We start from the raw sequence: 7,655 nt of genomic DNA on the forward strand, positions 1-7,655 counted from the left end.
TTTCTTCAATCATCTTTCCACTTAGTAGCACACGAGCTCTTTTCTTTGTATTTTGCCTAGGGAATTCGCAATGTGCTGGTTCAGATGGCAAGGCATCCGCCCGCAGGAGACTCGGGTTTGATCCCTGGGTCGGGAAGATCCCCTGGAGAAGGTAATGGCAACCCACTCCAGTATTCTCGCCTGGGAAATGCCACTGACAGAGGAGCCTGATGGGCCGCACTCCATGGGTCCTATAAGAGTTGGGCTCAACCCAGCAACTACGAACAGAAGTATTTCCAAAGACCACACTCATGTGTGTGTGTGTGTGTGTGTGTCTGTCTGTTGTCTGTGTGCCTGCCTGTGGTTCGTCTGCTCTCTCAGGAAGGTCGGGTGCTTGGCGGGCGGCGTGGGGACAAGGGTGGGGGGGCCTCGGTAGGGCAAAGGGGCGGGGCTGAGGCGCTCAGGTCGACCGCGCCTCCGTGGCTCCCGGTGGGTTTGGGCAGCGGGCAGGTGCCGGGCAAGTTGGACGCTCAAGATTCGCTGCGCCTAGGCCCGCAGGAGGTCCAGAGGCCCCCGGGCCGCGGGGATCGGGAGGCGGCGGGCCCCGAAGACCGACACCTCCGGGGTCGCGCGGCCCTGAGCAGCGAACGGGATGGGGGCGGCGGGGGAGGCCCCGCTCAGCCAGCGCGGCCGGGTCTGGAGTGGCCGGGGGTGGGAGGGCGCCGAGACCTCCGCACCCCTCAGCCCACCCCCCAGGCCCCGCGCGCACGCACGCACGCCCTCCCGGTCACTGGGGGATCCTGGAAGCCCATCGGGCCCCCGGGCCCGGCCAGGAGGTTGCTGGTCTGGTGTTGGCGGTGTTCGGGGGCCGGGCCGGCGTCAGCAGGCTGGAGTGCGGTCGCGGGTCGTGCGGCTCAAGTACAGCACGGCCCCCCGAGGAGAGGGGCGGCCCGTTGGCCCGACCTGCAGGTTAGAGCGAAAGTGAGGCGAAGCGCAAGGCTCTTAGGTCGCCCCGCGGCGGCCGCATCAGTCTCAGGCCATATCGGCCTGAAGGCGCCCGATCTCGTCTGATCTCGGAAGCTAAGCAGGGTCGGGCCTGTTTAGTAGCTTGGATGGGAGACCACCTGGGAATTCCGGGTGCTGGAGGCTTTTTTGCCTACCAGAAGAGGTCCTTTAGCCCCCGCCCCGCGTCCCAATTCTTGGACCCACACCCCCCTCGCACCCCCCGCCACCCCCGCAGCCCCAGCCCCTCCCGGGGCGGGGGGAGTGAGTGGGTGGCCGGGGCCCCGACTCCCGCTGTAGACCTGGGTTGCCTCCCCGCGGCCCGCGAGCCCCTCCGCATTCGCATTCGGCTTTCAGGAAACCAGACGACCGGCAGTCCAGTCTCCCTCTGGGGCTCCTTTGGCTTGCCTCAGGCAATCCCGGGGCTTGCACCGACTCCAGCCAGAGCCCCAGCCCCCGCCCCACCCCCAGCCTCGCAGGCGATCGCGCATGCGCATGCGAGCGCGCGCACAGATCGATGTGCCCAAACGGGGCATCTGGCTTGTTGGCTTGTACTGGGGGTGGATCTATGCCTGGGAGTGGGACTGCTGAACCATAGGCTACTTCTACTTTTAGTTCCTTCGCGAACCTCCATACTCTTTTCCATCCCGGCTGTACCAACTCCCATTCCTACTTAGCGTGGAGGAGAGTTCCCTTTGCTCCACAGCTTCTCCAGCATCTGCTATGGACAGACATTGCAATGAGGCCCAATCGGACTCGGGCGAAGTGGTCCCTCCTTGGCGTTTGGAGTTGAGTCTCTCCAATCATTAGTGATGTGGAGCAAGATGACCGTTTGGAAATGCAGATGCAATTCTGTCACCATCCTGCTCCAAAGGCTCTTGTATTTTCCCATCATATTGAAGATATGACCAATTCCCTTCATGCCTGCTCCTCACGTGCTTCTCGGATGTCTTTTCCCTGGAATGCCCTCTGCACTCTTTGGCTTCCATCCCATAGGGCATTTTCATTTCTTGAACGTCCTAAGGTTCCCTGGTCACGTAGACTTCCAGGATGCTGTTTTCCCTGCCTGAAATTCTTCCTGCATCTCAACCCTGGTTTACGTAGGTTCAACCTATGGACCTCAACGCAATGGTTACTCTGAAAAGCCTTCCCTGACACCCAGGTTTTGGTGAGGGTAGAGGCCCCTCGACAAGTTCTCCAAGGATCTGCCTGTGATGTATCATTAGATTCGTCTCAGTGAAAGCAGGAACTCTGTGTCTGCTCCTCTCCGCCTTCTAGTTCCAGAAACTTATTACATGCCTCCCAGCTCATTCTAGGTGCTCAGGATTTACTTAGTGTGTGAAAGACAGAAAAGTTCTTGGAAGCCTCAAAGTGTCACTTGGCTCGGCACTTTTGATCTCTTTGTATATTTGGCGATTCTATTCTTTCCTTTCCTGGGTTCATGTGTACGCTATGTTCAAGGCACAATCTAAGGCATTAAGACATATCCATCAGTATGGGTTCTTGCTTTCAAGGAACTCGTACAGGAGATTTCTACAATTTAGGGCTTTTCAAATGCTCTAGAAGAATGTGATCGTTCAGTGTGATCCATTTTCATTTCAAAGAAAGATCGTTTGACTTCCATAGCAAAGGTGGAGACCTTCCGACGTGTAGTCCAATACTTAGACGTTGACCATGTCAGGCAAGTCTTGTGGTTCCTTCTGGAGGTGTGTGGCTCTTGCAGAAACGTGAAGATCTTCCATCGCCCTCGGACTTTGGTGTCATTTGCAATCATCAAGAAAGCTTCCAGGTATAGGTTCCAGACCACCACCGCACACACTCAGTAGCCAACGGGGTGGATTCCAGGAATATGCGTTGTTAACCAGCATCACCGTTGATATTGTTGCTGCACTCCCTATGCAGTGGCCAGGGCCTGGATTGTCCACTGGGTCTCATGTGGAATGGAAAGAAGGGCTTCCCCCACCCCCCACCCCACCCCCCACTGTTGACAGCCTTGTGACTAGAAACGGGCCCCGAAACAAGAATCAGACAAACCAGATAAGCCCAGATGGTAGTCCATGAGATGAAGGAACTAAGCAGCTGGTTGGGATGGCGCCAAGGGGAAAGGTTGCTCTTTCTGTCTCCCGCTCTACTCCTTTCTTCCTGGATGCCTTAGGGGTTCATCATGGAGATTTGAAATAAAGTTCACCAAAGTCATATGTGTTGAATCAAGATTTTGCATTTCACCATCTCTCAAAAACGAAGAGTGCTTAACCTGCACAGGTTTCTTTCAAAAAAGTCAATTGCTTTTCAGTTCTGGGGTTTCTCTCTTGCCTTGTTCAAGTAGCCTTAAGAGTAAAAATCAACGAAAACTAAAGAAAGATTCCAAGATACCAACAAAGGACACCTTCTGTTTCTTCAATCATCTTTCCACTTAGTAGCACACGAGCTCTTTTCTTTGTATTTTGCCTAGGGAATTCGCAATGTGCTGGTTCAGATGGCAAGGCATCCGCCCGCAGGAGACTCGGGTTTGATCCCTGGGTCGGGAAGATTCCCTGGAGAAGGAAATGGCAACCCACTCCAGTATTCTTGCCTGGGAAATGCCACGGACAGAGGAGCCTGATGGGCCGCACTCCATGGGGCCTATAAAAGTTGGGCTCAATCCAGCAACTATGAACAGAAGAATTTCCAAAGACCACACTCGTGTGTGTGTGTGTGTGTGTGTGTGTGTGTGTGTGTCTGTATCTCCCTCTCGCCTTCTTGGAGTCTGTCTCGGAAGCTTCATGGATTTCTGCCTCTGTCTCTCCCGACAGCCGTCCGCCGGGCCTTTGGTCTGGCCCCGGCCTCTCCCAGGTGCTATGGCTCTGGCTGAGGAGCTCGCGCAGGCCAGCTGTCCCATGGCGTGGGTGCGTGCGAGTGTGTGTGTCTGTCTGTGTGCCTGCCTGTGGTTCGTCTGCTCTCTCAGGAAGGTCGGGTGCTTGGCGGGCGGCGTGGGGACAAGGGTGGGGGGGCCTCGGTAGGGCAAAGGGGCGGGGCTGAGGCGCTCAGGTCGACCGCGCCTCCGTGGCTCCCGGTGGGTTTGGGCAGCGGGCAGGTGCCGGGCAAGTTGGGCGCTCAAGATTCGCTGCGCCTAGGCCCGCAGGAGGTTCAGAGGCCCCCGGGCCGCGGGGATCGGGAGGCGGCGGGCCCCGAAGACGGACACCTCCGGGGTCGCGTGGCCCTGAGCAGCGAACGGGATGGGGGCGGCGGGGGAGGCCCCGCTCAGCCAGCGCGGCCGGGTCTGGAGTGGCCGGGGGTGGGAGGGCGCCGAGACCTCCGCACCCCTCAGCCCACCCCCCAGGCCCCGCGCGCACGCACGCACGCCCTCCCGGTCACTGGGGGGTCCTGGAAGCCCATCGGGCCCCCGGGCCCGGCCAGGCGGTTGCTGGTCTGGTGTTGGCGGTGTTCGGGGGCCGGGCCGGCGTCAGCAGGCTGGAGTGCGGTCGCGGGTCGTGCGGCTCAAGTACAGCACGGCCCCCCGAGGAGAGGGGCGGCCCGTTGGCCCGACCTGCAGGTCAGAGCGAAAGGGAGGCGAAGCGCAAGGCTCTTAGGGCGCCCCGCGGCGGCCGCGTCCGTCTCCGGCCCTACCGGCCTGAAGGCGCCCGATCTCGTCTGATCTCGGAAGCTAAGCAGGGTCGGGCCTGTTTAGTATCTTGGATGGGAGACCACCTGGGAATTCCGGGTGCTGGAGGCTTTTTTGCCTACCAGAAGAGGTCCTTTAGCCCCCGCCCCGCGTCCCAATTCTTGGACCCACACCCCCCTCGCCCCCCCGCCACCCCCGCAGCCCCAGCCCCTCCCGGGGCGGGGGGAGTGAGTGGGTGGCCGGGGCCCCGACTCCCGCTGCAGACCTGGGTTGCCTCCCCGCGGCCCGCGAGCCCCTCCGCATTCGCTTTCGGCTTTCAGGAAACCAGACGACCGGCCGTCCCGTCTCCCTCTGGGGCTCCTTTGGCTTGCCTCAGGCAATCCCGGGGCTTGCACCGACTCCAGCCAGAGCCCCAGCCCCCGCCCCACCCCCAGCCTCGCAGGCGATCGCGCATGCGCATGCGAGCGCGAGCACAGATCGATGTGCCCAAACGGGGCATCTGGCTTGTTGGCTTGTACTGGGGGTGGATCTATGCCTGGGAGTGGGACTGCTGAACCATAGGCTACTTCTACTTTTAGTTCCTTCGCGAACCTCCATACTCTTTTCCATCCCGGCTGTACCAACTCCCATTCCTACTCAGCGTGGAGGAGAGTTCCCTTTGCTCCACAGCTTCTCCAGCATCTGCTATGGACAGACATTGCAATGAGGCCCAATCGGACTCGGGCGAAGTGGTCCCTCCTTGGCGTTTGGAGTTGAGTCTCTCCAATCATTAGTGATGTGGAGCAAGATGACCGTTTGGAAATGCAGATGCAATTCTGTCACCATCCTGCTCCATCGGCTCTTGTATTTTCCCACCATATTGAAAATATGACCAATTCCCTTCATGCTTGCTCCTCACGTTCTTCTCGGATGTCTTTTCCCTGGAGATTATTTAGTATAGCTGATCTGGAACCCTTGTTTTTTAATTCTCAGCATTACTGTTCTTTGCTCGCTTTTACTTATATTTGTTTTTTAAATGGTTAAATATTGCAGTGTATAGGGTAAAAAAAAAAAAAAAAAAACTCTCTCTTCCAACAGACTTCCCTCCCACTCTTCCATGTTGTCCAACTTTTTAGGGGAAACCACTATTGATAGTTGGGCTTCTCTGGTGGCTCAACAGGTAAAGAACCCACCTGCCGATGCAGGAGACATAAAGAGACGTGGGTTTAATCCCTGGGATGGGAAGATTCCCTGGAGGAGGGCATGGCGACCCACTCTAATATTCTTGCCTGGAAAATTCCACGGACAGAGGAGCCTGGAGGCCTACAGTCTGTGGAGTTGCAAAGAGTCAGACAAGACTGAGCACTTGTGCACTCACTATTATCAGTTTGCTGTATACATATGCAAATTCCATGTGTGTGTCTAAGTACTGATACATTCATTCACATACATATGGGTATATACAGGGTCCAAGATTTTTTAAATTTGTATTATATTTAATTTTTATTGAATTATAATTGACATACAATATAATGTTAGTTTCAGGTGTACAACATAGTGATTTGACAGTTTTTTAATTTTAATTATTTTTTTATTGAAGGATTTTGCTTGACAGAATTTTATTGTTTTCTATCAAACCTCAACATGAATCAGCCATAGGTATGCATATATCCCCTCCCTTTGGAACCTCCCTCCCCTCTGTCTTGGAGAAGGCGATGGCACCCCACTCCAGTACTCTTGCCTGGAGAATCCCATGGACGGAGGAGCCTGGTAGGCTGCAGTCCATGGGGTCGCGAAGAGTCGAACACGACTGAGCGACTTCACTTTCACTTTTCACTTGCATGCATTGGAGAAGGAAATGGCAACCCACTCCAGTGTTCTTGCCTGGAGAATCCCAGGGACCGGGGAGCCTGTTGGGCTGCCGTCTATGGGGTCGCACAGAGTCGGACACGACTGAAGTGACTTGGCAGCCCCTCTCTCTCCCCACCCCACCCCTCTAGGTTGATACAGTGCCCCTGTGTGAGTTTCCTGAGCCATGCAGCAAATTCCCATTGCCTATCTATTTTACATATGGCAGGCTAAGATTTTTGAAAATAGTTTTACTCCAAACTAGAACCTAACTAAACCAAACTAAAAATGGTGGGGAGGGGGTGATAAAATGGGAGTTCTGAACAACAAAATAAATATCATTTCTAATAGAAATTGTTATTTCTCTTATCATTGCTCATCTAGAAATAATCATGAAATTTTTAAACATTTTTATTTATTTGACTGCACTGGGTCTTAGTTGTGCCATGTGGGTTCTTTAGCTGCAGCATGCAAACTCTTGCGGCATGTGGGATCTAGTTTCCTGAACGCAGATGGAACCCAGCCCCCTGCATTGGGAACACAGACTGAGCCACTGGGCCACCAGGGAATTCCCTAGAAATTCTCATAAAATTTGACAAAAGCTTTTCAGGCTTCCCAGGTGGAGCCAGTGTTAAAGAACTCACCTGCTGGGACTTCCCTGGTGGTCCAGGGGCTAAGACTCCATGCTCCCAATGCAGGGGGCCTGGGTTTGATTTCTGGTCAGGGAACTAGATCCCACATGCTTCAACTAAGGGTTCACATGCTTCAACAAAATTGCAACCAAATAAATTAAAAAAAGAAAACTCGCTTGCTAATGCAGGTGATATAAAGGACACTGGGTTCGATCCATGGGTCATGAAGATCCCTTGGAGGAGGTCATGGCAACCTACTCCAGTATTCTTGCCTGGAGAATCCCACAGACAGAGGAGCCTGGCCAGCTATAGTCCATGGGGTCTCCAAGAGTCGGACATGACTCGGTGACTAACACACATGAAGGGGTCCTCAGTGCTATGCATGGTGGGTAGGGTGGAATTTATTCTTTGGAACAGTCTGTTATCTCTTGCTTCATAGGATTAGTTTGGTATTTTAGAAAGATCATTCTGGGACCAGAATAGAGGATGGATTAGAGACAGTGAAACCAGCTGAGGGGTTACTGCAATGTGCCAGGCAAAGGGGGGTGAGTGTGTGAACTGAGAACGTGGAGCTGGATGTGCACAAGTCAAAGGAGAAAAGGGGTCTGGATGAA

General features: G+C 54.9%; 2 pseudogenes; both read left to right on the forward strand.

The window, feature by feature from the left end:
- The first annotated feature begins 1,008 nt into the window (after positions 1-1,008).
- On the forward strand, positions 1,009-1,128 carry LOC129640810 (uncharacterized; annotated as a pseudogene).
- A 3,445-nt stretch (positions 1,129-4,573) lies between these two features.
- LOC129640801 (uncharacterized) lies at positions 4,574-4,693 on the forward strand (annotated as a pseudogene).
- The last annotated feature ends 2,962 nt before the right edge of the window (positions 4,694-7,655 follow it).

The sequence above is a fragment of the Bubalus kerabau genome, unplaced genomic scaffold (assembly GCF_029407905.1).
Source record: "Bubalus kerabau isolate K-KA32 ecotype Philippines breed swamp buffalo unplaced genomic scaffold, PCC_UOA_SB_1v2 scaffold_40, whole genome shotgun sequence".
NCBI classification, from domain to species: Eukaryota; Metazoa; Chordata; class Mammalia; order Artiodactyla; family Bovidae; genus Bubalus; species Bubalus kerabau.